Source organism: Capricornis sumatraensis, chromosome 11 (genome assembly GCF_032405125.1).
Source record: "Capricornis sumatraensis isolate serow.1 chromosome 11, serow.2, whole genome shotgun sequence".
NCBI classification, from domain to species: domain Eukaryota; kingdom Metazoa; phylum Chordata; class Mammalia; order Artiodactyla; family Bovidae; genus Capricornis; species Capricornis sumatraensis.
Window position 1 is genome coordinate 46,695,350 of NC_091079.1, and position 25,796 is coordinate 46,721,145.

The following is a 25,796-nucleotide window of genomic DNA, read 5'->3' on the forward strand; positions in this document are numbered from 1 at the left end:
CCGTCTTTCAAAGTCTATCTTTCCACTAACATTCTCCTTGAAGCACTTCTAGCTTCTCTTTGCTGCCTGATTCCAAAGCCATTGAACGTGTCACAGGTTTTATACAATAAAGTCACATTTCCAGGTTATGAATTATGTTTCAACTTCCAATTATTGTATTGAAAATTCACCCTATTCACCCTATTCACCTTCTAGTCTTTCAATTATTGTATTGAAAATTCACCCTAAAACAAGTGGTTTAAAACAACAAACATTTTATTATCCTCCATGGTCTGGAATATCCCCTGGAGAGGGAAATGGCTACCCACTCCAATATTCTTGCCTGGAGAATTCCATGGACTGAGAAACCTGGCAGGCTACAGTCCATGGGGTTGCAAAGAGCCTGACACCTGAGTGACGAACACAACAGCATGGTTTTCGTAGATTAGAAACATAGGCAGAGCTTGGCTGGGAGATTCTTCTGCTCTGTGTGGTGTCATCTAGGGTCATTTGGAGGTGTGTGGCATGGTCTGGAATAGGGGTGAACAATCTTTTTTGTGAAGGGCCAGATAGTAAATATTTTAGGCTTTGTGGGACACATTTTTTATATTACAGTTTCTCAACCCTGCTACTGAAATGTAAAAGTAGCTACAGATATTATGAAAATAAATGACTGTGGTCGTGTTCTAACACTTAATTTACAAAATTATGCATCTGTGCTGTGGGCCATAGTTTGGCAGCACCTGACCTGTAATATCCAAGAAGGCTTCCTACACGTGCCTTTTATTTTCATGAAGATGGCTCAAAGGGAGGGCTCAGCAGGACATCTCCCATCCTCTAGATAGTTATAAGGCCTTTCTCTGTGGTTTCCCCAGCAAGGTAGTCCAGCTTCTCACAGGAAAGCTCAGCACCAAGAGTGAGTGTTTCCAGAGACAGGAAGGGGGAGCTGCTAGGCTTGTGAGGTTTAGTTCAGGAAATGAGCTCCGTGTATGTCATCACTTCTGCCCTTTGCACTGGTCAGTGCAATTGCATAGACCTCCCCTTCCAGGGGTGGGAAAGGGACACAGCCCTTAAGGACAGTCTTAATGGAAAGAGTGTCAGACTTGTAGCCAGGTTTTTAAAATTAACTTATAGTTGATGTATAATATTGTGTTAGTTTCAGATGTACAGTAAAGTGATTTGAATAGTTTATTGTATATATAAAATTTTCAGATTCTTTTCCAGTGTAGGTTATTAGAAGATGTGGAATATAGTGCTATACAGTAATCCTTGCTGTTTATCTAGTTGATATACGGTAGTGCGTGTCTGTTAATCCCAAACTCCTGGTTTATCTTGCTCTTCCCCCTTTCCCATTGGTAACCACATTTCTTTCCTATATCTGTGAGTCTATTTCTGGTTTATACATGTGTTCATTTGTGTAATTTTTAGATTTCACATATAAGAAATAAGATATGATATTTATCTTTCACTGCCTGGCTTACTTTACTTAGTGTGATAATCTCCAGGTCTATCCATATTGTACCAAATGACATTGTTTCATTCTTTTTTATGGCTGAGGAGTATTCCATTATATATATAAATGGCAACCCACTCCAGTATTCTTGCCTGGAGAGTCCCAGGGATGGGGGAGCCTGGTGGGCTGCCGTCTATGGGGTCGCACAGAGTCGGACACAACTGAAGTGACTTAGCAGTAGCAGCAGTATTCTATTGTATATATATAAAATAGTACTATTCCATTATATATATGTAAAATTCCATTATATATTATATATACATATAAAATATGTCTTAACTATTGTAAATTAGTACTGCTATGAATACTACAGGGCATGTATTTTTTAGAATTTGAGTTTTTGTCTTTTCTGGATTTATTCTCTGGAGCAGGAATGCTGCATCATACGGGAGCTCTATTTTTAGTTTTTTAAGGAATTTCCATACTGGCTCTACCAATTTATATTCTCTTGTGGCTGTCTTTAATCCAACACAATGCATGACCTTAATTCAGCTCACAGATGAATAAGACTTTTTCCTCCCCTCAAGGCACTTACATAAGAGTTGGAAAGAGATATGTAATTAATTCATTGTCCACTGAATGAATTTCACAATTGATCCATTATCCACTGAATCAATTTCACAACTGCAGTTTGATTTCATAAAGTGAAAAGCAACAGTCTAGAAGAGGAAGAAGACAATCTTATGGGTCATAGTTGCACAATCACTTACTGTTAAAACTGATTTTTTTTACAGATCTGGGAATTGATTTAATAGGGGAATATGAAAGAACATTTCACAGCAATTCTTTGCCCAATGGCTTCTCTGACAAAACATTGACCCACTATCTTTTGATATACGTTATTTGGTTCTCTGCCAATGATGGCTGTTAAAATTGAGCTATTCTAATATGACATTAGTTTGAAGGAGCCATAAATTCTTGCTAGCTTTGGTAGGTTGTGAATATACCGTTGTGTCCTTGTGGAAGTCATTACATTTTATAATAAGAAAACTTTATAATTTTTTTCTAAATTGTGAAGAAATTATATACTCATGCTGAGGATTTGAAATGGGAAACTTATGGGAAAACAAGGGTTTACTGAGTGCTTGAAATGCAACAGTAAACAGAACAACACAACTCTGCCATCACAGAACTTCTATTCTGCAAGGACAGAAGAAAACAAGTCAACAGACCAAAACAGTTATAAGTTGGGATGGATGCTATGAAAGGAACAAGCGTGAGCTGAAATTGGGAATATTGGGATCAGCTCTTGACAAAGAGTTCCAGGGAGGGCCTTTCTGAGCAGGTGGCAATTGAGAGAGTAAAGGATGAGAAGATATGCCTATGATTAGACCAGTGGGAAGAACATTCCAGAGAGTAAGTAGAGGCTTCAGCATCGGGATGTGGTTTTTGTGGTTGGGGAGTTGACACTCCAGAGTGAGTGATGCCTAGAGAGTTAGGCTTGGGAGATGTAAGCGGTGAGATGTAGAGGGAGGTGGACAGGAACCCGTCGCAGGTCCTAGGGCCATAGTAGGGAGTGTGGAATTTTTTTCCCCTCAGCTCAATAGGAACCTATTTAGATATTTCTGCAGGAAAAGGCAAGGTCCAATTTATATTTTAAGAAGTCCTGTTTGACTGCTTTGTAAATATTGACCTTGAGAGGAATGAAATTGGACATGAGAACCCTGACCTTTTTCCTTTTGAACTATTTTCCTTCTGTTGCTGGTGAATTTAAGGTTCTTGCCTCCTGGTGAAAGAATTTGGAGACAAGCAGGGAGGTTAAGAAAGTAACGCTCATGTGGCATGCATGCTCGGTTGTGTCCGGCTCTTTAAGACCTCATGGGCTGTACCCTGCCAGGCTCCTTTTTACTGTCTGAGTCAAGCGAAGGGAGAATTTATTTAAGAAAGAATACGCTCTCAGAGAGGGCTTCCCTGGTGGCTCAGACAGTAGAGAATCTGCCTGAAATGCTGGAGACCTAGGTTATTGCATCCTTGGGTCGGGAAGATCCCCTGGAGAAGGGAATGGCTACCCACTCCAGTAATCTCGCCTGGAGAATTCCACAGACAGAGGAGTCTGCTGGTCTACAGTTCATGGGGTCGCAAAGAGTCAGACAGGACTGAGTGACTGACGTTTTCACTTTCTCTAAGAAAACTAACCATAAGTGATAATCAGGAGAACCAAAGACCTTTAGAGAAGTGAATGAATGGTTGATAGCTTTCAGTCCTGAGGAACCAGCACAAACATCTTTTGCAGACAGAGTTACATGTGATGCTTTATCATACAAACTCTAAGTTGGTTCTGGAGAGCATAGTGGTGTAGGATTTTAATATGAAGATTTCTGCTGTAAATTCAGCTCACTGAAAGCAGAGCACTTGGCTTATCTATGTCCTCCATAGCTCAAAAGGAGCTTTTGTTGAATTAATTCTATCCAGAGAGAAAAGGGTTTCCCTGATGGCTCAGTTGGTAAAGAATCCACCTGCAATGCAGGAGACCCTGATTCGATTCCTGGGTCAGGAAGATCCACTGGAGAAGGGATAGGCTACCTACTCCAGTGTTCTTGGGCTTCCCTTGTGGCTCAGCTGGTAAGTTTTCTGTCTCAGTCAGCAGGTAAAGAATCCGCCTGCAATGCGGGAGACCTGGGTTCCATACCTGGGTTGGGAAGATTCCCTGGAGAAGGGAATGGCTACCCATTCCAGTATTCTGGCCTGGAGAATTTCATGGACTGTACAGCCCATGGGGTCACAAAGAGTTGGACACAACTGAGCGACTTTCACTTTCCCTTTCAAAGAGGAAACCGTACTGGTGCTTTAGATCTTATGGGAACCTCAGGAGCCCATGATGCTATTAACTTAGAAGTCACAGTGAAAAGAAAAAGAAGTGTTGGGCATCTCTAGATCTGAATCCTACCTTTTCTAAAAAAGATATTAGAAAAAGTTTAGAAAAGGGGGTTCATTTCCATGTTCAAAGATTCTAAAGAGAGAGATTTTCTGGAAATGATGAGAGACTTTCAAAATCCAAATCCTGAATGCACAATTATAAGCGACCCTAGGGGAGTTCAAAGAGTAAGAATTTCTGTGGGAATATAACTGGATCCCTTTTAAGTCAATCTTTTGAAAGGAGATGCACATTAAAAAAAAAATCAAAGAAAAGGTACATAACTGATTACAGATTCTGAAAAAAAGAGAAATAAATATGTAAATATAATGCCAGATAATATAAGGCCTACAATGGTGGGGTGTTTTGAAAAATGTTCAGAAACTTAATTAGTTTTGCAAAGCTAGTTGAAACAAGAATAATAAGAAGGATGTTATAGGTCCATTTCTGGGTAGCTTAATATGAGACTAGAGAATAAAAATGAGAAATCAAGAACCATTCATGCTTCATTTCTTCCATATTGTCCAAGAGAATGAACTTTACATTGGACAAAAGAGACTCTTTCTCATATACTTAGGGAATCAGATGGTGAGAAAGCATTTGGTTGTTTGAGTCAGGCATCAAACAGAAGAATTGTTAGGTCTTAAAAAAAGTTTGAAAATATGATTTTAGATTCACTGTCAGTGTTTTTTTTTTCTAATACATTGTTGTCTAAAAACATACTAGGTTACCAGAGATAAGCAATCTTGATCCTAATTTCCAAAATTGAGAAAAGATAAATTGAAGCAACTCTAGGTTAGTATACTGTTGATCTTCCATAATATTAGGAAGCATAAGATGACTACTTTTTAAAAATGTCATAATAACTAGGACATCATTTGGGTTCAATAAGACCAAGTCATCCAAGTTAAACTATTTTTTCTCTTTTGTAAGTCTGCTATTTCCAGAAAGTACACTTTTCATATTTGAAGATGACACAGTCTTTTAGGCATTGCAGATAAATTTAGTGACATTACTAAAATTGAAAAATATTTCTGTTGGCTTGCATGATGGAAAGAAACAGACAAGATAATGTATATGTAAATCCAGCACCCAAGCACCAAGGAGGGAATATGTACTTAACAACATTAATGTCAGAGGTTTCAGTGGCTCACAGTTTGTATGGGAACCAACTGTGTGTCTCTGGCTTCTAAATATAGGTTACACAATCTTCTATTGCTCTACAGGTTTGCTGAGATTAGCAAAGTTTTCCACTGAGCAGTTCTCATCTGGTGGAGCCAGCTTTTAAGACAAACCCTAATAAACTAGAATTTCCTCCCCTGAGGATACCGAAAACCATGTTGTACGATGAACTTTTGAAGGAGTTGTAGATACTACTCTGGAAATGATAGACATGATGATTGTATCACATTTTTTTTTTCACTTAATACTATGTATTTAAGATTCCTCCATGTGTTTTCATGGCTTGATAACTCATTTCTTTTTAGCACTGAATATGGCATTATATTTTAATCATGGTAAAATATAAAAATATATTGCCTTTGGGTAGAGGCAGGATACAAAGAGTTATAAGGACAGAGAAAGATTCAGAGACAGATAAAGATTTTTTTGAGAAGTATCATACAGCTGAAGAGACTGGGGGTAGAACCCTAACTCAGTCACTTACTAGCTATGCCACTTTGAGCAAATTATGAGTTCTCCATCCTCAAGTATCTGATTTATACACTTTAAATCATAGTTCTTAATTTGAAGTGATGTTAGAACAACCAAGTAATATGAAAAATATGAAATTGCCTGGAACAGTTTCTGTGGTTTACCAAGAGCCCATTACATGTTAATTTCTGTTGAAAAGTACCTTTCAACCCTTTAGAATTTATGATTCTAGGAAGTACCATCACCTGAAAGTAATTTATTTTGTAATAAATTTATATAAAGTGACTTGTGTGAAGACATATTTATTTTGAGATACTATGCAGGAGTACTCTTGCCTGGAAAATCCCATGGACGGAGGAGCCTGGTGGGCTGCAGTCCATGGGGTCGCTAGGAGTCGGACACAACTGAGCGACTTCACTTTCACTTTTTATTTTCAAGCATTGGAGAAGGAAATGGCAACCCACTCCAGTGTTCTTGCCTGGAGAATCCCAGGGAAGGGGGAGCCTGGTGGGCTGCTGTCTATGGGGTCGCACAGAGTCGGACATGACTGAAGCGACTTAGCAGCAGCAGCTGCAGCAGCATGCAGGAGTCCTGGGCAACCATGGAAGAAACGAGGTTGCACAAGTCACGTTCCAGGCTGGAGACAGAGAACTTCCTCCTGGGCTGGTTAGTGAGAGTCACAGATGCATCTATAGGGTGAAGCTGCTTGGTTAGTCAGAGACCAGGTTTGAAGGCTGGTAACACTTACCAGAAGACTCTTGAGAGTCCCTTGGACTGCAAGGAGATCCAACCAGTCCATTCTGAAGGAGATCAACTTTGGAATTTCTTTGGAGGGAATGATGCTGAAGCTGAAACTCCAGTACTTTGGCCACCTCATGCGAAGAGTTGACTCATTGGAAAAGACTCTGATGCTGGGAGGGATTGGGGGCAGGAGGAAAAGGGTACAACAGAGGATGAGATGGCTGGATGGCATCACTGACTCGATGCACGTGAGTCTGAATGAACTCCGGGAGTTGGTGATGGACAGGGAAGCCTGGTGTGCTGCAATTCATGGGGTCGCAAAGAGTCAGACATGACTGAGTGACTGAACTGAACTGAACACTTACCGGGACAGAAGATGGAGTGAAACCAAAGATCAAAGATGCAGGAAGAGTGGGAGGGAGAACACATTGCAAACAAAGAATTATGCCAGTTGAACAAGTCAGACTTCTAACAGAGCAAGGATTTTTAGGAAAGTCAGGTAAAGGTGGGGCCTTAGGCACTGAGATGCTTTTATTTCTCCCCTCATGCTGCTGAGCTTCATCTCCTGTTTGTCATCTGCCTGCCTGGCCAGTGAGCATCCATTCTCTCACTGCTCTCCTCAAGGTCTCCTCTAAAGCTTTTCCAGCAACGCTTGGTAGAAATGACAGCTTCTTTCTGTGTCCTGTACACATTCCTCCCATTATCACATGGACCATTTTATTCACTCACACTGATTCCAACCTATTAAACATCACATGCTTTGTAGGGAGAGGCAGTGTCTCCTCTGCCTCCCTGGGAATTAATGGAGTAAATGGATGAAATACAAAGATGAGCAGAAAAGGAGGCTGAAAGATAGGCGAGTCATTCAGACTCTCTGGAGGAGTCTTTGAGGGGAAAGAATTAGCTGAGCATCATCATCTTAAAAGGCCTCACGTCTCCCAACATTTAAGTTGATCTAGATTTGATCTAGATGTTGAATAAACAGATAGAAGACATTCATGATAGCTAAGTTTCTTCAATCGTGTCTGACTCTTGATGACCTTATAGACTGTAGCCCGCCAGGCTGTTCTGTCCATGGGATTCTCTAAACAAGAATTCTGGAGTGGGTTGCCATGCCCTTCTCCAGGGGAAGATCCTTGCTTTTTATTTAGTGTGATGACTTCGGATCTCACACCCGCCACCACTAGGACATAGCTTGTCACGTCCCTGCCTTTCTCACTTCCACACTGGAGATTCCTTGGGTCCAGAGATTCCTTGGGTCCACGAAGACACCATTCATTTCTGTAATTCTCTCACTGCATTCCTTCCTAGCTACTGACTCACATAACATAGGCACCACATTAGTAATTCTGGAGTGAATGAATTAATGATAAAGTCTCAGATATTCAGCCTTTACCAACACCCACTGCATAATAATAACAGTTTTCCAGCTTCAGGAACCCAGATTTACCCTTAGTACAGACAGGCAGATTGATGATTTGGAGGTCTGAACCAACAGGAAGAAGGAGTCCATCTGCCTTCTTATTACTTGATCAGCAGTCAAATCAGATCAACAGCCTAATCCCCAGATGTAGTGTAGTCTGTGCCTTTCAGATTAACATCTCCAAAGCCTCAGTGTGTGGTCCAGCCCCAGGTAGGCCTGTGACATCAGTGTAAGAATTCCTGACAAGGGTTAATTGTGCCTCAGGTGAGCCTTTGCCTGCTTTACAAAAGCTAAAAAAAAAAAGTCGACCCTTAGACAGGGTTAGTTTAAGTCTAGTTTAATTGTTTCCGTGTGGACTCTTAGGAAGAAATATTAGCCCAGGGATTTTAATGCAATTAGAATTTAAATTCTACTTTCTGCAAAGAAATGAGTTTTCATTAACACTACTGATCTGTAATGGTTTCCGAAATCCCCAGGCTGCCAAAGCATGTATTTGATACAAAGCCTGGATTCTTCTCAGTGTGTATTTCTTCATTCCAGTACCCATATATTCATTCATTCAGCCAATATTCAAAAAAATTTTAATGTATGAATGGTAAATTATCTGTTTTCTAAGGACATTGAGGCTGAAAAAGATAGCTGCTGTTGCTGTTTAGTCATTGTGTCTGACTCTTTGCCACCCCATGGAATGTAGCCTGCCAGGTTCCTCTGTCCATGGGATTCTCCAGGAAAGAATACTGAAGTGGTTGCCATGCCCTCCTCTAGGAGATCCCTAGGAATCGATCCTTCATCTCCTAATAAGAGAATTGTAAACTCCTCTATTTTACTGGACACTTTAGGATGACAAGGAGCTCAAACCAGTCAAACCTAAAGGAAATCAACCCTGAATATTCATTGGAAGGACTGATGCTGAAGCTGAAACTCCAGTAGTTTGGCCACCTGGTGCAAAGAGCCAACTCATTGGAAAAGATCCTGATGCTAGGAAAGATTGAGGGTAGGGGGAGAAGGTGGGTGACAGAGGATGAGATGGTTAATAGCATCACTGACTCAATGGACATAAATTTGAGTGAATTCCGTGAGATAGTGAAGGTCAAGGAAGACTGGTGTGCTGCAGTCCACAGGTTGCAAAGAGTTGGACACAACTTAGTGACTGAACAACAATACTCATATTTTGTTAATTTTTATATCATAACATCTATTTCAGTTCCTGGCACATAGTAGGAACTCTGTAAACACTTATTAACATGGGGACAAATTTCCTGATCTTGTAGAGAAATTTTTGTCAAACATGAATGCTTATCAAATGTGGAGAATAACATTATCTTGTGGCTAACATCATTGAAATTGAAACAGCCATAGATGCAAACTTTAGATAAAAAATAGACCGGCTGGTTTAAGATGTCAGAGGTCATCATGCTGATAGACATTTTCAGCTGCTGGAAGAACCTTCAAAACTAAAGCTGTATTTGAACGGTGTCAGAAAGGAAGTGAGTGTGCATGAGGTGTCTGAGAAAAGATTGATCACAGTTCAGTCTGAGCTGTTTAAGAGGTGAAGTTTTAACTGATTAGATCAGATTGTGTTTTGAAAATAAATGGAAAGCATACAGGTCTCTGATTTTTGTTTATTTATTTATTTATTTTTAAGAAAAGTGGAAGCAAAACTCTGTTAGATGTGGCATTCTTTTGGAAAAACAACTTTATTAAATAATAAAAATATAAAACAGAAGCATTGTTATTGCCAAAACTGCTTCTATTTTTAATATAAATCATATGTACTTGATGAGCTGGAAAGAGAACCGAAGATTACTTAGCCCAAGCTGTTTTTATTCTAGACACATAAAGGACGGAATGTTTAGAATTTCAAGGACTGTGAAGGGTCTGAGATTTCACCCTACTCGCAGACTAGCTAGTCGGCTTATCACAGGGACATGAATGCTGGCAGGAGATTCCAGACTCCTGAGTCAGAGGTGGAAGACAGGTTGCTACTGAAGTGATTGCAGCCAGTGTGTTAGCATCTGTGCACTTGAATCTTAAGCCCCTGGTTCCACAGGCGAACAGTACCGAGTCTACCTACCCACAGGGGGCCGCACTCAAGAACCGGAGCCCAGAGCTTAGGGACTCTGAATTTTTCGAAGTGGTCCCAAAGCATATTTGTCCTTCCCTCTGTAAGGAGACTGATCTTTATTACATGGGGAATAAACATGCTTGCCCTTTTCCCTGGAGGGAGATACTGTCTCCATCTTCCAAGGCTGTTTGCTACACAGATATCTTTGCAAACATTGTCCAGAGAAAGGGTAGTCAGCGTCTCATCGTCAAGATCTGCGGAAATTCAAGAACTCCATGGAGATTTGTTTCCCAAAAGTAGTATCTCACCCATAGGTGACCATAAGGCTGTTTTTGAGCCTAGAGTTTTTTTTTTTCACACCACCATAGTATTTCCCTGTAAACACTCCAACACAGCGCATAGAGCTTTTTTCTAGAAACCTTGTTTCTCCCAATTTGAGAAGCAACCTTTGAAATCTTTGTGATGCAATTTAGAGTCAGTACCGTATGTGGACTCCTAACTGCACATTACTTTACTGCCTCTCTTGCTTCCAAGGTCAGCATTGGTTTACCAATTTCAGCTTTGATAGGATCTAGTCAGGCATCTCTTGAGTTAATGAAACAGTGGTACTAGTGAAGAGTGGACAGGATCCAGACATCAAAGAAGCCTGAATAAAGGCAACTCAGCATAAAACATGACTCTCCCACTTTTTCAATAAGAGGAACTAATATTTTTGGCTGGTCTAAATGTCTGACTCTTAGAGATGTAGGTGAAAATCTATGGCTTATTTATAATTCTTAATTTATAATTTTAATTATTCGTATATACTTAAAGCCACATATGCAATTATATGGCATATTAGTAACACTTCTTTTTCTCTTATTTTCTAAAACAATGTCATTCAGATTCTTCACATGTATTTCAACATTAGAGCCACTTTAAAAGTGAAAAGTGAAAGTGTTAGTTTCTCAGCTGTATCTGACAGTTTATGACCCCATAGACTGTAGCCACCAGGCTCCTCTGTCCAGGGAATTCTCCAGGCAAGAATACTGGAGTGGATAGCCATTCCCTTCTCCAGGGGATCTCCCCAACCCAGGGATCAAACCCAGGTCTCTTGCATTGCATGCAGATTCTTTTGCTGTCTGAACCACCAGGGAAGCCCATTTGGGCCACTAGGGAGCCACTTTGGGGTCATCTAATACACTATTTTATGACCATCATTTCTACATTCTACACTCATATACATTTAAAAAAATTCAATAGATTTGTTTCTGTGTATGATGTTACCATTATATATTTTATCTCATGCCATGAATATATTAGGAAAGTTCCTTATATATCTATGTCATATGTATGTATGTAATCTCTAAAATATAGCAACACCATATGACTTTTCAAAGTGATATTTTAAAACTTTGAATACAGTAGCTGCCAAAGGTATGAAGACATAAATCTAGAAATTAGTCCTAAATCCAGGTTACATTTCTTGGCTTCCCCTTTCTATCAATTTATTCAGCCGAGCACCAGAAACATCTCAACCAGAATTCGCTGAGAACATTTCAGGCTAAAGCAGTTTCTTCAGAACACATACAGAGCCCGGAACCATCAGAGATTTAATGTAGAAACATTTTCTCTTTACTGTGTGATGATTTAAGGGGTGGAGGGTAATCTCACTTTGTTATGCATGCAGTGTTAGCTTAGTTTAGGAGAGTCATTTGAAATTCTGATCTCATTTTTCTCATCATTAAAATACACAAAACTGTGTATACTGCTTAAGTTTTAGAGTTGGTATGGGTGTGAAAGAACATTTTTTAAGTTTTATTTTGATGTGGACCATTTTTAAAGTATTTATTGAATTCTTTACAATATTACTTCTGTTTTAAGTTTTGGTTTTTGGCTTTGAGGCATTTGGGATCTTAGTTCCCCAACCAGGGATCTAAGCTGTACCCACTGCTTGGAAGTCAAGGTCTTAACCATTGGACCACCAGGGAAGTCCCGGAAAGAATTTATAAATTACAGTTTCCATGTGCATGAGTATCTGTTCATGCTGTTCCTTCTCCTTTATTCTCCACCTAAATTTGTTGGCACTGTATCACCCTAGCACCAAAACTTCAAATTTGGAAAGTATCTTTAATATACCCCTTTGTCAAACTAATTACCAAGTCCTGCTGATTTTTTCTCTTAGGTGGATCCTAGTCTTTATGCTTGTCTCTTCCCAACTACTGCTGCCTTCATTCCAACCTTGATCATCTTGTCTTGACAGCCTCCGTGATATCCTTGCAGCCTCTTTTTGCACAGCCATCAGAGCAATCTATCTTTCATGCACATGAAACCATGTCACTCCCAGGATTAAAATCTTTAAATGTCTCCTTATTTGCCTGAAGTCATACTTCAAGTGCGTTTTGTGATACTAGGTTTTACAAAGAAGTATTCTCTTAGAAAAGAATTCAATAGTAAAAAGAAAATTGGAAATTCTATAGGGTATACTTAAAATTCTTGTTGCTGAAAAATTCTCATTTGCATATAAAAGGCTCTTAGAAGTCTTGGGATAAAGACATCTTTAAGTCTTTCCCAAATAACAATATATATTTCCAAATTATTTGGTAATAAAATTATTTTGTTTGGCAAAATATTTAGTAAAGCTCTAAGAAAGGCAAGCCTGCAAAATAATGCCCAGACTCCTCAGTATGCTCCAGGGCCCCCTTACTCCCTCTATCTCCACCTCTCTCCTCTCCTGGACGTTGCCTCCGAGTTCCAGTAACTGTCAGCAGAGTTAATGAGAAAAAGAGAGGGGTTTGATCTCCTCAGAAATTAAGGGAGAGTCTACACTCTTAAAATGTTAGTAAGTTAAATTATTTGTTAGTTTTACTATATATTTAAAATTGTTCTTAGATAATAACATATAACCCAGTCTTTTTCTTCAGTTCAGTTCAGTTCAGTCACTCAGTAGTGTCCAACTCTTTGCGACCCCATGAATCGCAGCACACCAGGCCTCCCTGTCCATCACCAGCTCCCAGAGTTCACTCAAACTCATGTCCATCGAGTAGGTGATGCCATCCAGCTATCTCATCCTCTCTTGTCCCCTTTTCTTCCTGCCCCCAATCCCTCCCAGCATCAGTCTTTTCCAATGAGTCAACTCTTCGCATGAGGTGGCCAAAGTCCTGGAGTTTCAGCTTTAGCATCATTCCTTCCAAAGAACACCTAGGACTAATCTCCTTTAGAATAGACTAGTTGGATCTCCTTGCAGTCCAAGGGACTCTCAAGAGTCTTCTCCAACACCACAGTTCAAAGGCATCAATTCTTTGGCACTCAGCTTCCTTCACAGTCCAACTCTCACATCCATACATGACCACTGGAAAAACCATAGCCTTGACTAGACGGACCTTAGTCGGCAAAGTAATGTCGCTGCTTTTCAATATGCTATCTAGGTTGCTCATGACTTTCCTTCCAAGGAGTAAGTGTCTTTTAATTTCATGGCTGCAGTCACCATCTGCAGTAACCATCTGCAGTGATTTTGGAGCCCCCAAAAATAAAGTCTGACACTGTTTCCACTGTTTCCCCATCTATTTCCCATGAAGTGATGGGACCAGATGCCATGATCTTAGTTTTCTGAATGTTGCGCTCTAAGCCAACTTTTTCACTCTCCTCTTTCACTTTCATCAAGAGGCTTTTTAGTTCCTCTTCACTTCCTGCCATAAGGGTGGTGTCATCTGCATATCTGAGGTTATTGATATTTCTCCTGGCAATCTTGATTCCAGCTTGTGCTTCTTCCAGCCAGCGTTTCTCATGATGTACTCTGCATAGAAGTTAAATAAGCAGGGTGACAATATACAGCCTTGATGTACTCCTTTTCCTATTTGGAACCAGTCTAATGTTCCATGTCCACTTCTAACTGTTGCTTCCTGACCAGCATATAGGTTTCTCAAGAGGCAGGTCAGGTGGTCTGGTATTCCCATCTCTTTCATAATTTCCACAGTTTATTGTGATCTACACAGTCAAAGATACATATAAATGTCATCAAGCTGTTTGTTCTTTGATGATACCACAGGTTTCTAATTTTGGCTGATATTTTAAGAGGACACACTGGATTATATTACAGATTCATGAGGATTTTGTGTGTGTGTTTAGTTGCTAAGTCGTGTCTGACTGTTTGCTACCTTTTGGGCTGTAGCCCACTAGGCTCTTCTGTCCGTGGGATATTCCAGGCAAGCATACTGGAGTGGGTTTCCATTTCCTTCTCCAGGGAATCTTCCTGACCCAGGATTGAATCTGTGTCTTCTGCATTGCAGGCGGATTCTTTACCTGCTGAGCCATTGGGGAAGCCACGCTATGGGGATAACAGATAGAAAAGCCTATCCAACTTATCAAGGCTAAGTGTTGTTCATGTCTCAGGCACACACATGGAGGAAAGGCTGGAATTGTATCACTGACAGTTTCACCAAGAAGTATAGAAGTTTATAAGATTGAGAGTTAAAGCTCATTAATGTTCTTTGACTTTTTTTTCTGATACTCAAAGGACCTGAAGATAGTTTGATAATGAGACTGTTCTTCATTTCCAGATTGAAATTAGACATGATTAGGAATGCTGAAGTACTGGGCAGGTCAATTGTGCACCATTATTAGAGCCATTTAATGCATTTTAATGGTGGTTGATAAGGTACAAAATGCTACGTAAGCCAAAAGAAGTTTTATTCCATTATATGTAAGCATAGATATGGATGAGCCCACATTTGCATTTTTTATGCATTAGTTCAAAAAATTTAACATATTCTTTGAGATATGAGTGGTAGAATATGTAATTTCTGAGCAATGAGCATTGCTGATGCCAGCATATCAAGTTCCCTAGACACAGATTGTCCTTTAACAGTGAATTCAAGAAAAGATGTCTTTAGCATTTGTGTTGCTGAAGAATCATGCTCTGAGTTATAAAGTCAATTGCTTGTGTGACTAGCTTATTCTACTTATTTTCTCAAATTTATTAATAAATATGAAATAGTAGCTCACATGTGATTGTATTATTTACATCAGGCTTACAGAGTTCATTGATTTATATGTAAACAAGCAAACAAACAAAAGAGTTCAAAGACATTTTGTAGGGGAGTTTCCATTTTTTTAGCTATGCTTTTAAATCTGTTACTAATTCCCATGTACTTTAGATAAGATTCCAAACTTTAAACATTATTTTCCAACTTCCCTGGCGGTTCAGACAGTAAAGAATCTGCCTTCAATGCAGGAGACCTGGGTTTGATCCCTGGGTCAAGAAGATCCCCTGGAAAGGAAATGGCTACCTACTCTAGTATTCTTGCCTGGAGAATTCCATGGACAGAGGAGCCTCATGGGCTACAGTCCATAGGGTTGCAAAGAGATGGCCACGACTGAGCAGCTAACACTTTCACTTTTTCTTAAAAAACAACTTAAGTGTTGGGATTGGATAAGATCAGTAAATATCATTCTTTCTGTCCTTTGTGTTCATCTGGTTTGGAAATCACTGAGACACAGACACAGACAGAGATCACAATAGCACTTTTGCTTTTTACCTGATGAAGAGCTATTGAACTGCACAGTCTATGACTGTCAGTTAAGTAAAGTGGATGTATTAACGTTTCCTGATCCCCACACTAGCCTGGGGACCACTGTCCCAGAGCAGAGATTTGTATCTTAAAAGCAAAGACACTTCCCCAGGGTTGCTACCTCTGTTTGGCCCAGGGGAGGAGGACATTTGGAGACCAAATTCTCCAAGCTCCACCTAGTCAAGAGGCCAGGTGGCTGTCATCCACTGACTGGTCTCTCCATGACTCTACACTTTGGAGAGTAAGCAGGCTGAGGCCACAAGTCTTCTCTTAGAAACCAGCAAGCATCCCCCCACTTAGACACTCTTCACTGGCTCTCCTGCTGTGGGTGTGTGGTTTATGGGGGCAGGACACCCCTGCACACTCTTCTCTGGAGGTGCCACTGCCCTGTGTTGTCACTGGAGCAGCGATGGGAAAGCCTCCTATGCCTCCATCCTGTTCCTCGTGTAAAAGCTGCATGGAGCTTGGTGGTAGTGTTCCTGGTTGTCATCCTGATGTCAAGCTCCTCCCGGCCTAGGAACATCTCTGTGATGGGTCTGTGAGCCACGCTGCGGCTCCTCAGGGCCACCCACACCCGGAAACTCACCTGCCCTCAGTGCTGATTTACTGCAGTTTTCCTTGTCCTTGAGCCCTGTCCAGAGACCTGGGTGGGGATACAGCCAGGCAGGAGGGGGGAGTGGTCTGTCCAGATTATGGGGTCATGGGGTCACTGTTGCACTGAGCAGCTGGGTTCATTGTGTAAATGACTCTGCTCCTGCCTATGGGATTAACATGTGGTTGGGCTGGATACTGGCGGAGGTTCCCAAGCAGCTTGTGCTTAGCCCTTGATGAAAGTGTTGAAAGTGTTACTCACTCAGTCATGTCCAACTCTGCTACCCCATGAACTGTAGGCTCCTCTGTCCATGGGATTCTCCAGGCAAGAATATTGGGGTGAGTAGCCATTTCCTTCTCCAGGGCATCTTCCCAGCACAGGGATCAAATCCAGGACTCCTGTATTGCCGGCACATTTTTTACCATCTGAACCCCTGAGGATTTAATCTCAAAGAAAATTGCAATCAGGACATAACCAGGCAGGGTTTGCTAAAAAGAAACCAGCTTTTGACCATTTGGAGTAGGAAAGAACCCTTTTGTGAAAGCTCTTGAGAGCATAGGAAGGCAGAAATTGTTCATAAACCTTGTGGTGGTTCCGAACAGCAAGGGTCTTTCCTGTTAATGGATTAGAATGCAGCTAGCTCGTGTGTTTAAAACAGTCAAGGCACAGTTCTAAGAGCTTAGCATGAATTAACTCATTTAAGATGAATTAACTCATGTGCAGTCTCAGAATAACCCAATGAGTTTGTACTAACGTTATTATAATTTTTATCTTCATATTATTAAAAAATGGGATGAGAGTCATATAAGGCTAAGTAACCTCCTGAATTTCATCAAGTTAGAAAATGCCAGAGTCAGAGTTACAGCTGGTCTTTAGATTAGCCAGAGCACATAACCCCTACAAGCTGCCACTTCTCATCAGTGTACTATGATTGTCTGAAATCCCTAACAAACTGAGTCCAATGCTAGAAAGTGAGTCTCTGACCTGTGGTTGTTTAGAAAGTTGTAAAGGAAATATAACAAATGCCATTTATTAGAAAGAATTTTTAGTGTTGGTTTGATTTCAGCAGCATTTTCAGTAAATGAAATTTTTTATGTGACTTGATCTTACGTTTATGGATCATTTGCTCTGCTTTGCCTTTAATGTTTATATTTGAAGTGCTACATGATGTATTTAGATGTTTACTGCTTTTTAAGTTGGTCTTTTCTTCCCTCTATTAGCATAGTAAGCATCCTGAAAGAAGTACTTAGCAATAATAGTAACTCATTAAATATTTGTACAATGATTAAATGAAGTTAAAAAGTTATTTATTTAGTCTAAAGTGCCCCATTTTCTTTCTCACTATACTTTTAAACTAAGAGTAGCTCTCACTAACTCAAAATTTTTAGGGAGGGGAGTTGAGACAAATGAATTGTTGAAAATTCTTGCAGGTCTGTGATTTTATTAAATGTTTTACCTAATGACTCATATTCTTAATACAAATATGTGCTTAATGATTCATGTTCTGAACATTAGTATGTACTTATTTATTTTTAATTGATGTAATGTGAAGTGAGCAGTGACGAGTTAAGTGTTTTAAAAGATTTTCTGTGCCATTCCCAGCAGGTACAGTAATGAGCAAACTTGTGAATGTTTCTTTCTACTTCTAGGCTTTGTACACATGGTTTCCTCTGCCTTTAGTGCTCACTTCCTCCTTTCCACCTTGAAAACTCTTGTTCTTCTTTTGTTCTTAATTTTCCATGTGTCTTCTTCCAGGAGGCGTTACTGGGCCCTCCAAGATGAGTCAAATACACGTTCTATATTACCTGCTCGGGTACGTGTGCAGTCGTTTCAGTCATATCCGACTCTGTATGACCCCGTGGACTGTAGGCCACCAGGCTCCTCTGTCCATGGGATTCTCCAGGCAAGAATACTGGAGTGTGTTGCCGTGCCCTCCTCCAGGGGATCTTCCCAACCCAGAGATCAAACCCGTGTCTCTTATGTCTCCTGCAGTGGCAGGCAGGTTCTTTACCATTAGCATCACCCAGGTCCCTTCTGTAATGCACCATAACCTGCTCATCTTTTGGTCTGTTTTTCCACAGGACCCTATAGTTCTTGATGGCTGAGATTCTTTCCAGCACCTAGTACAAGATACGCTGCAGTGGAGCATTTCAATAAATACTGACTGAATGAGCGAGTGAGTGAATGAATGAATAAAGGAGCACCAGGGATAAGGCAAAGGAATATGCTATCAGAGTCACTCTTAAGCAATATAATGTAATTTAGAAAACAGAATAAGAGCAGGAGGCAGTTTTTAGAGGGACAAATTCAGAATGTTCAGTATAACACAGATGTTTATAATGGCTTCCAAAGAGCTGGATGTATATATCGATGTATATATCAATATATCCCAAACAGTTCCCAGAGGTTTTGTGTCAATTCCGGAAGCAAGGAGGGTGGAACATAGCACTGGGGAAAACAAGCACAGACAACACTTGATAGGAAACAGGAGCTGCAGAGAGAGTTCTGTGTGTCAAACTGAGGGACAGTTTCTCTGCTGGGTGGAGAAACCCAGGAGGCGTTGGACACTGCATGAGAAGCAGACAGGAGAAACTGCAGAACAAAAGCAAAAGCGTACAGTTCCAGTAAAAACAAACGGACACTGTTAGAGTAAGATAAAGGAATAGTGTAGGAGGATAGGAAATCAGAGTATGAATAACAATATATAGGTGGTGCTAATGGTAAAGAACCCACCTCCCAATGCAGGAGACATAAGAGGTACAGGTTTGATTCCTGGCTTGAGAAGATCCCCTGGAGGAGGAAACGGTAACTTTCCTGGAGGATCCCATGGATAGAGGAGCCTGTCAGGCTACAGTCCATTGGGTTGCAAAGAGTCGGACACGACTGGAGCGACTCAGCATGCACGCAAAGCTCTCAAAGATGCTGTAGTAACTGAGTACTGTTCTGAAGACTTTGTGAAGGCAAAGTGCCGTGGAGCACGTACTTGGGGATGATGTTCCCATTCATTTCCTGGGGCTGCCTCTGTGCACTCCTAAGGTATCTTCGGACTTTTGATTCTCTTGACAATTCTCTTGACAAGAATTCTCTTGATTCTCAGTGAACCAGCGTGATGATGGCCAGGGTCTTTTCACTGGAGCTCACTTTCTTGATTGTGTCTAGCTTTTTCATCTACAGTTTCAATTCTGTCTTGCCTCAGCTCTCACAGTAGGAACAGTGGATGCTACCTAACTGTCTGGGACGATGAACATTCAGTCTGTCTCCTCAACGTACTGGTCTTCAATGTTGTCCTTGGAACTGTTCTTCTCTTTGAAGATTTGTGTGAAGCTGCAATGCTGCCCCATTAAATGAGCATATCAGCTATATGACAGTGTATCCCAAAGTGCTACTCAAATGTTAGTGAGTATTATTTGGGTAGATAAAATATATTTTTCAAAAATTACAATGGAAAACTATATGTTTCAAGTTCCTTAAACTGTCAGAGAAAGGAGATAACCATTTCTGACTGGAGTCATGGAACAAAAATGCCAGAGATTAGAGAAAAATTATTTTGTGTCTAGTCCATCAGCAAACTTTTAGGCAAGCCAATATTTATAATAAAGTCTATTGGAAAATCTACTACCAATGACTAGTGCTCCTTGAAAGAAAGACATATTTTCTTTTTCAAGCAGAAGAAATGAATTGCTAGTCTGAAATTAGAAAGGTGTTTAACTAGTTCTTATTGTCTTTCTGTTTTTCAATACTGGTTAGAAATTATGCAACTTATGTAGAATGATGCACTGTACCATAATAATGGGGAATGGTTACTCAGAGGATATTTCTCATTTGATTTTCCTTCTGTAGAGGTTTGTGTGAGTTTAACATTTTTCATGTATCACTTTCTTTAAAACCTATTGGAGAATAAGGAAAAGCCAATGTTTATTGAGCATGCTAATGAGTGAATGAATAGTTTTCTGTATGTGCTCTGTTGTATTCCTATTAAATGAAAGCACTGAAACAAATTAGAGCATTACCGAAAGTGTATATTAATAGATTCAGGCTTTTTAACGTACAAAAAGTCAATTAACATATCAAGACTTAGAGCAATGCCATGAAGGTAATTATAAAACTTCTGTGAAAGTCTTTTTTTTCCAAATCATTTAACTTCTATAGCTTGGAGATTTTATAGCAGAGGGTTTACGATGACAGTGTAGGAAGATCTCAAACTCACCTCTTGCCATGGATAGGACAGATCTCTAACTATGTATGGAATGATCCCCTCAGAAAGGGATTTGAAAACTGAATGAACAGAGCTTCCTCAACAAAGCATGGAAGGATAGCATCAGGACATGTAGGAGAGGCAGAGAAAGTCTTAGCAAAGGGTAAAAAAAAATAATCCCAGCCATGGAAGCCACAAGTGGGAGAGATCACAGAGATAGATATTTTCCCTGAAGAGTGAGAGATTCTGGCTCCACTGGGCACTCCAACCCAGAAATCCTGCACAGGAAAGTCGACCCCCTAAATACCTGGCCTTGAAAACCAACAAAGCCCATGTTCAGGAAATCATAGGATTGCAGTGGATGGACAAACTCCCTCTTTAGGAGCCCACACCAAGACTGACTTGACCCAAAACCATTATAGGGAATCCGACTCTTCTAGTCTTCCCATACTAGTTTTATTTCCTATGGGATATTTCAATTGTATAGCTCACTTTAAAGTTTTTCATACTAAGTCACTTCAGTCGTGTCCGACTCTATGTGACCCCATAGACGGCAGCCCACTAGGCTCCCTCGTCCCTGGGATTCTCCAGGCAAGAACACTGGAATGGGTTGCCATTTCCTTCTCCAATGCATGAAAGTGGAAAGTGAAAAGTGAAAGTGAAGTTGCTCAGTCGTGTCCGACCCTTAGCGACCCCATGGACTGCAGCTCACCAGGCTCCTCCATCCATGGGATTTTCCAGGCAAGAGTACTGGAGTGGGGTGCCATTGCCTTCTCTGAAAGTTTTTCTTGCTTCGGTTAATTAAAATATATGTGTTCTAAACCTTTTATTTGCAGATTCATTGTCCAGGCTGTTCTTCAAGACAAATAAGTAGAGCTTAGTTGTGATTTGTTGTTAAAAAATTGAGATCTAACAAAGAACTGCTGTGTAACTCTAAAGATATCAGAGGGTGAAGAATCAAAATAGGTGACATCTAAAAATCAAAGTCTAGATACTTTGTTTTTCAAATCATATTTCTTCATTTTTATAATTGAGAGGATTGTTGAAATTAAAAAATTTGATCTTATTATAGGGTGTTATTATTTTGATATATTTTCAAACGTAGAAAAATATAGAGAAAAAAACTGAAACACCGGTACATTTCTTGCTAAACCTATTCTCTCCCATCCTCCAAATGGCAGCATTTGGTGTTTATTTTTCCCAGTAATCTTTTTAAATTTTATTTTATGTTTAATTGGGTGATAATTGCTTTACAATATTGTGATGGTTTCTACCATACATCAACATGAATCTGCCATGAGAATACATATATTCCCTCCCTCTAAAAACACCCTCCCACCTGCTTCCCCATCCCACCCCTTAGGTTGTCACTTTTTATTCTTACAAATTCAGTTGCTACAAGAATTTCCCTAAGCCTGTGTGTGTGTGTTAGTCACTCAGCTGTGTCTGACTCTTTGTGACCCCATGGACTGTAGCCCACCAGGCTCCTCTGTCCATGGAATTCTTCAGGCATGAAAACTGGAGTAGGTAGCCATTCCCTTCTCCAGGGGATCTTCCAACCAAGGGATCCAACCTGGGTCTCCAGCATTGCAGGCAGATTCTTTACCACCTGAGCAATCTGTAAACTTATAGGAGGGAAATGGACAAATCACATAAGCACAAAACTTCAAGTTTACCAAGTTCTAATGTTATAATTTGCACTGCTCCCTACAGGATTGCAGAGTGCTTATTGCTATACCATCACTCAGTACTTTCTGAGAATTAATTTGTATTTATCTTTTGAGTATGAAGTTGTATCTCAGTGTTGTTTTAATTTGCATTTATCTGAGTAGTGTGAGCTTTGCATCTGGGTATTTGCTCTCCATATTTTTAAAAGTATTCAATAAAACTGTACTCATTAAAAAAGAGGATAAAGAAAACTCGGGAAGAAAAATATTGCCTGTAACTTTATTGTTTATGGAAGACAATTAGTATTTTACATATTAATGCATTTTCTTATTATCCTGTTTTTCTTTGAATATCATATTTAGTATATAACTATATATCATATATTGATTTTAGACAATTAATTCAGGAAGATTAATTTTTTAACATTCATATGTTCTTGATTGAGTACAAAAATATTTTTTACTGGGTGAATTTTTAGTCTTCAGTGTAAAAGAAACATTGACATGTGTTTTTCAACAGATCAGCTATATATATATATATATATATATACATATATTTGGATTCATTATATATATATGTATACATACATATGTATACATATATATATGTATATATATTCCTTGAGTGGACTTCACTGGTGGCTCAGTGGTAAAGAATCTGCCTGCAATGCAGGAGCTGCAGAAGATGTGGGTCTGAGCCCTGGGTTGGGAAGATCCACTCCCCCAGAGGTGGGCATGGCAACCCACTCCAATAATCTTGCCTGGAGAATCCCATGGACAGAAGAACCTGGGAGTGCTACAGTCCATGGGGTTGCAAAGAGTCAGATAAGGCTGAAGCAACTAAGTACGCATGCATGCAGTCATGCATTCCTTAATTGTGTTAATTTATTTAACAACTTGACTTTTTTGAATGGAAAATAGAGCCTTATTAACTAATAATTCTAGCACCATGTTTGATATTTAAGGAATCTTAACAAGAATGAAACCAATACTACCTATTGTAATAAATAATCATGAAAATTACAAAACATTATATTTGAATCATGAGCAGGAATGTGGTTTAAGAAACGTATTTTTGTCTGGCTGTGCAACAGATCCAGAAGAAAAGGTGCAGGAGTTTTGCAAAGTCCAACTGCCCCAGGCTGCACAGAGCACCTTGCAGTTATTTCCTCTGAGATTTAAACCCAGTTAAGGCAGACCCACCAATCTGGTTTTATCTGAGGCCTGAGTTGTAGATTTGTTTCTTTTCAAGATTGCCTGTAGTAAATCTCAAAGAACATTTGTAAACAGGAGCACATAAATGTGATGTGTCCGGAGCCCTAGCATAACTTGGTTTATTACCCTTCTGTTGGTTTAATACAGCAGTAATAATGTGGCTGACATCTCACTATGCCGTCTTGTTCGTGAGCCTCTGTCAACATTATGCTTCTGTCCTTCTGAATTTAATGCCCCAGGGAAGCCAGATCCAGACAACATACTTTGTTATTTGTTGTTGTTGTTGTCATTGTTTTGAAGGCTGTTTTCCTAATTCTCTTTCTCCTTTCATCCCTCTTCTTCCCATTGTCTTTGTTTGTACTGTTATTTCATTTTATTTTATTTTGTTTTATTTTTCTTTGTCCTTTTAAGATTCATCTACATTAAGATTGCTGTCTGTTTTTTTTTTTTTTTTTTTGGCTGGAGTGAAATTAATGCTTGCATGCATAGTAAGAACACTTTTATTGATTCCAGAATAAAAGACTTAGTTCCATTTTCTTTTTTCTTGACTTCTAGTTAAGTTATTGGTTCTTCCTCAGGAGCAACTTCAAGGCTGCCATTTTCTGCCCTCCATACTTAACCACAGTTTTCTTCTTTTAATATCTTTGAATTTTCTTTTAAATTCTGGGAGAGCTTTCCATGTGCTCCAATCCTTGGTTTTATTTTTGGCAGTGTAAATTCTGAACTGCAAATTTCTACTCTTCATCATGGATTTTAAACTAGCTTTTGTATTTTGTAGTAATTTTAATATTCTTGAATTCATTCCTTAGTTCACACAGCTCTGTTACATTGCATACTGTTGATTTTAATTTTCGCCTATTCTTTTTAGGCACTAGTGAGAATGCTGAACGTTTCTAAACTTTCCTCCTGATTTCTATGGTAAATTATCTTCAGTGATTTATCTGCCCCTCTTTATTTCTTGCAGACTAGGCTCCCTTTGCTTCTTTGACAGAAGTTTATCAAAATAATTTTGCTTTTCTGTTTTTCTTTTTTTCTTGTTCTTTAATATTTGATGTAGAAATGTATATCAAAGATCAAACTTAGTTCTGGTTTTATCCAATCAACATAAACTGGCTTTCCACTCTGATTATATTTCCCAAGATTAAAAAAAGTCATATTGATTAGCTGAGTGGCCCGATAGGTTACAATAAAGAATTTATGAAGACTGTAGATCTGGGTGTGTATCTTTTCCCTTTATCTATTTAAGCAATTGCTTAAAAAGAAAAAGAAAAATGAAAGCTGTATTTATATTACATAGACCTATAAGCTTTAAGTAATACTTAGTTATATACAGAAGGTGCATTAATAATTTTTACTATTTTTTCTCTAAAAGACAATGTATAATTATTAGATGTATCTTGTTTTAATATTATTTTTTAAGTAGGTAGAGGGTTCATTATTTCTTTTGAACTTTGGTCCTATTGTATTTCCTTTTTGTGATTCTAACAAAATATACATTTCTATGCTTGAAGGAGGAGAAAGTTGTCAGCTGAATGGATATCTTTAGACATTTATCTCGTGGTGGATATTCACACTACACATTTTGTGTCAAAATTAAATATCCTGAGCAATCAATCTTATTTAACCAGGGTTGTACTTTCTTGTGGACTTCCTTTACAGCCCAGTAAGTAAAGAATCCTCCTACAATGTAAGAAACACAGAAAACATGGGTTCAATCCCTGGGTTGGAAAGATCCCTTGGAGGAGGAAATGGCAACCCACTCCAGTATTCTTGCCTGGAGAGTCTCCATGGACTGAGGAGCCTGGCAGAGTTTTGATAGATAAATTTGAGTTTTATATGCTTGTTGGTATGCTGGCCTCATCCTAAAGAGGTATTGTTGTTTGATTAATTTTTATTTTATGTTTCCAGGTTGTCTTAGATAGCAACCAATTATACTCTCATAAAACCACAACTTCATGAAGTATTTACAGAAGAGCAGAACACACTTAAGACAGAGAGATAGATCACTTTTTGTAACATTCTCTGTCAAGTATGTGCTATAGTTAATATTTCATTAAATCCAATTTTCATGAAGATGTTTATTTTTAAAAGAGTATCTAGTATTTATTTCCATCATGGCACACTAATAAAGTTTTCAGAACTAAGGGAAGACTAAAAATGAGCTCTTGTTCCATTTTAAGAAACAAGTTGAATATGTTTAGCTAGACGTACAGGTAGAATCAAACAGATTCCATTACCAATGTCTCATTTTTTTTTTTACTTCTGCACCATTAGGGTCCAACAGACTTTGTTACTAAAAATGTGTGCGCTAAATGAAGAAAAATAGGTTTTGATGTGGAAGTGATGGTAA